Genomic DNA, 5,091 nt, shown 5'->3' on the forward strand with positions numbered 1-5,091 from the left:
CCTCCTCACCCCAGCCCAAGTCTGCAAGGCACCATCCCAAGGGCCTCTGTCCCATGCCTGCTGACCTGCCAGCTCGCGCCTTCCATAATCTGCCTCACCCGGCACCTTCCCCAACCTGCCCAACTAGCACCATTGATCTCTTTATTGCTTATTTTAAAGCAGCCTTTGCAACCGTAGTTTTCATTCAGCCATTCGGACAACCATGCTAAAGCAACCCTAGTGCAGAGGCCATTGGCTATAAGCAGAACAGGCGCAGAATAAAAATGTCGGGCCCTTTTTTCAAAATTCATTAAGAATTTCAAGACAGCAACAGCAGAGCATTAAACCAAGCACAGGGCTCTTCTAGGCATGTGGCCCCGTGCATAGGCTGCAGGCTCATGAAGCCGGTCTTGGCTGTAAGAGGCCCAAGTGAGTTGAAGGTTGGTCATCTAAATACACTGATATATTTAAAACTCAATATCATATTATTGGAACACTAACAAAATTGTACTTCAATCAAACTGACTAGATTTTACCTGAAAATCTAGTATAATAACACAGGCCCACATATGTGACTTTGGTGTTGGAACTCCACAACAGTGGGATAGATTCTCTAAGTGTTCAAGCACATCTGTACTCTTTATTTAAAACAAAATATAACTCCACAGGCATTTCTGATAATCAGCGTTAAAAACCACTGGAAAATAGATGCCTCCATTCCACCTCTAAAGTGTCTGATACACAAATTAAAGAATATAACAACCTTCACAAAACTATTGGGAAGGAAATGAGATTTATGTATGAAATTAGACTATGCACTATAAAGTAGTAAATAAATGTAAATTACTGATAGTGATAAAGACAGAACAAGCCTTCAAATTAATCTTATAGGTAGTCAAGTATCATTACCTGTTGGATGTGTTGAAGATGTTAAATGAATGGCAGGAGGGGAAGGAGTGGTATCGATGAGGATAGTTTAGACCATGTAAGATGTTTAGAAGTACAAAAGCAAAAATTTCATGAGGACCTCATGTGTTTGGACACTGTCCCTTGGCCCCCCACCCCCACCCCACCCTACCAGTTCATAGTCCGGTGCTGGGTACATAGTAGCTGGCTCAGGAGAAATTTGCAAATGAAAGAAAAGAAAGGCCTGCTTTAGGCAAAGGTTTCAAAGGTTTATGGTAGGCTTGGACTTCTCCATCTATATGTTTCGTTTTCTGCAGTACAACCTGAGTTGTACTAAACTATTCTACTATTCTCTTGCTATCTAGAGGCTGCAATGCAGGCTCATCAGAGCCTCCCCAAGACCTAATCTTTACCTGCTGGTTATTTCAAAACCCCTGCTCCTTATCAAAAGGAATGGATCCTATGTCCTATTCCTGCAAGACTGTTGCATGCTCTTCCTTTAGTTGTTAAGTAACATTGAATTCTTATAACAAGTTACGGGCACAAAAGGGCCACCTTTCATAGATAATGTTTCATTCACAGGAATGTAATAGTTGATCCTTGAAACACGCCAAAAGACATACCCAGTAATGACTATTTCAGGCACTGTGGCTGGCTGAATATGTGAGTTTTAAATTAACCTGGGCTGTATAGGGTCGACACTAAGGGGAAATATATGTGTTTCTGTGGAAAAGACAGCCCTTACAGGCTGCCTATGAGACTCCCGATTTTATGAAATCCAAGTTTTTTCAAGGCTTTATGATAGAGCTAGCTACAGATAGTGTGTTACAGTTTTATTACAATGTGGGCATTCTCTTAGGGCATAGGTTCCCTCTGTGACTAAATGAGAGTTGGATTCCATAGTCAGTAAGAGTCAACACCTTGATAAGATACTTAATCCCTCAGAAAGGACTGATGCTGAAAGTCCTTGGAGAAAAATGGAGAATTAAAGCTTAAACCAAGATACCCGCCTTGTTTCCAGGCTCTTTGTTTCACATGAGTAGGATATGGGTGCTAATTGGAACCATCAGTTGGAAGAATAACAGGCTTATCTATTTCTTGATCAACGTTCCCAAAGTAGAGCCCAGAGGACTAAAGATAACATGTCTGGTTAACACTAGCCCCCTCTGAAAGAAGAAAAGAGAAAGTCATGTTTTCTCAGTTGAATTTGAAACCAAGATCACTTTACTCACTCAATTAACACTGCTCTTGACTGTTCCTGGGATAGTTTCCCTCTGTATTCATAAGGTCCCTTAGTCCTAGATTTCCAAGGTAACGTCATTTGGTTCTCCTCTGTGAGCCAAATATACACAGATATCAAAGTGTTACTAATCCTTTAAGAAGCTAGGAGTTTAAGCTACTACTGAGCTTTCAAAGATTCTGATAACTGAACTTTTGTTTCTGACCAATGATAACATTTTTAATTTGGAGTTAGAACCGTTCCCTCTGCTATTAGGTGCAGCTGGAGCAGACAGGGCATGTTGTTGTTCCAAAGTAGATAGGTTCTGGTAATGCTGTTTTTGGTTAGTTTTTTTGTTTGTTTTTCAAGACTGAGTCTCTCACTCTGTTACCCAGGCTTACTGAAGCCTTGAATCTCCTGGGCTCAAGCTGTCCTCCCACCTCAGACCTCCAAGTACCTGAGATCACAGGCATGCACCACCATGTCCGGCTACTTTGTTTTTGCAGAGACAGGGTCTCCTTATGTTGTCTAGGGTGATCTTGAACTCCTGGGCTCAAGTGATCTCCAACCTTGATCTCTCAAAAGTGCTAGGATTACAGGCATGAGCCACTGTGCCTGGCCAATGCTATACTTTAAAGCATTCAAGCAGAGTCCTAAATTTTAGTCAACCCTTTATCACTTCCATGCTTTTTATCATATTTACCACCTGAAATTTTACTATTTTTCTTTAAATTCGTTCAATGCTATATTTGAACAAATTTATTTTACTGCCATAAATGGAAAACTATTTTTAAATTACTTTGATTTAAACTAGTTGTTTTACTACTTATCCTTAATTGAGGGTAATAAAATAAATACAATGAAAACAAGTTTAAAAAATCCTAGCTAGGTAATATCTCATGGCAAAGCCTCTGAGCCCAAGGTCTGTCCCCTTTTATTCGCAAGGGAAATTAACCAGGGTTGAGGACGTACTAACTCGGTGTTTTTTTCCTTTGGAGAATATGAAGGGTTGAAAAGAGAATCCTTTTTCTCTTCAGTAACTATTTAAATGCTTTTTTTTTTTTGAGACGGAGTTTAGCTCTTGTTACCCAGGCTGGAGTGCAATGGCGCGATCTCGGCTCACCACAACCTGCGCCTCCTGGGTTCAAGCAATTCTCCTGCCTCAGCCTCCCGAGTAGCCAGGATTACAGGCACGCACCACCACGCCCAGCTAATTTTTTGGATTTTGAGTAGAGACGGGGTTTCACCATGTTGACCAGGATGATCAACCTCGTGATCCACCCGCCTCGGCCTCCCAAACTGCTGGGATTACAGGCTTGAGCCACCGCGCCTGGCCCTTAAATGCTTTTCATTCCAAGCAGTAGTCAGCCTAGCTTTGAAAAAACTCAGTCCCTTCACATTCTCAGTAAGGAAGTATTTGACGGGACTTGAGTGAAAACCCTTTTCTTGGATGTAAGAACACCCCAAGGGAGACAGACGACACTGTCCCTACACCCAAGAAATATGTCATCTACTAAGGGTCGGGATAAACTGATTAAAAAGAAATAATTTATTGAAGAGTGTGAGAAATATGCAAGTACTTAATACTAGAACCTGAGCAGCAGAGGAAAGAAGGTGGAGTTTTGTCTGTTTTGTTCACTGATGGATCTATCCCTAGCTGTTAGAAGAGTACTTGGTATATGGTAGGGGTCTGCTGAGTCTAAGAACACAAACCACATTCCCTGGTCTCCTAGTGGTGACACAGCGCTAAAGATCAGGAGTGGGAAATAGATTGGCACAATCAGGAGAAATAAAGAGGTAAAATTTGGAGAGAATCTTGGAGGAAGTTAACATGCAGACACACACAGTGGCTTAGAACAGAGGGTACACGGTACATATGAAAACAGGTTAAGGGAGTCACCAAGATCATGACCTTACAGCAGCCTTAAAAATGCAAACTACCCTCCAATTTGAATGAATGCTCCTCTTTCCTCAGACCTAAAGCCCCATTCCCCCTCTTATTCACAAGCATCACAAATTTATGACTCACATACACCTTACAAAATGAGCTGACATTTCTGCAAGACAGACTTCTATTTCCATAAATGTGGGTTCGTTTTTGAGAAACCCAGTTTCATGTAATTATGTTAGTTTATTTTTCTGTCACTTCAACTACTGAAATCTCCTAAAGACTTCAACTATTAAAGGTAAGCAGTTACGCCATTTCTCATAGTTCCCTCGCTATTTTTTTGGTTAAGTGGAGTCATTGTTCCTCTGGTACTAATGTCACACAATTTGTTGCTCTAGAAATAGCAAAACAAGAGAAATAGATTAGTGTGATTATAAATATGGAGCAACAGGTGGGAACAGAAGCTGTTTCTGGTATTTCTCACCAAAAGTGCCATGGCCTCTTGAGTCTGTCTCTCTGTAGAAGGCAGCAGTGCAACGTCAAGGATGTGTCCGAGCTCTGGCTGCGCAGACTTTGTGAAAGGTTTCCATTTCAGAAATACTATGTTCTGATTTTAGTATGGGTATTTCTCATGTTGGTTAAGTGGTACCAAATCTTCAGTTAATTATACCTGGAAGATGTTTTTTGGAAAGCTGATTTTTATCTTCTTTCACACTATAGCTAATTTTTAAATACAGCGAAGTAAGGACTTAGGCCAATCCCTGAATCAAAAAGCAAGGTCTGAACCTTCTTAATTTACTGAACCTCAACCTAACCTCATTTCTTAAAAATCGAAGTGGTAACTTTTCAACAGACATGTCTTTGAAGCAACAGCAGGAACCAACTTTTCTAAACTGAGTGAAGTAGCACTGCGAAATATTTTAAAAATGGAACTTCAGATGGAGCTTCGCTGATTCTCTGCATCTGATTAACTTCGTGTCTTTGGGAGAGGGTGTGTCTTGGTATTCCAGTGTCTGGAGTCCTGACCAACCTCGAGTCTCTGTTAAGTGGAAAAAGCCAAATTTGTCTGAACTAAATAAATTGTGTGTTTGTCTTTCAG

General features: G+C 40.8%; 1 protein-coding gene across 4 annotated transcripts in view; it reads left to right on the forward strand.

Annotated features, from left to right (window-relative positions):
- Positions 1-5,091, forward strand: part of NME7 (NME/NM23 family member 7) — a 155,129-nt gene that overhangs the window by 149,749 nt on the left and 289 nt on the right. The window lies entirely within an intron of this gene.

The sequence above is a fragment of the Callithrix jacchus genome, chromosome 18 (genome assembly GCF_049354715.1).
Source record: "Callithrix jacchus isolate 240 chromosome 18, calJac240_pri, whole genome shotgun sequence".
Classification (NCBI taxonomy): domain Eukaryota; kingdom Metazoa; phylum Chordata; class Mammalia; order Primates; family Cebidae; genus Callithrix; species Callithrix jacchus.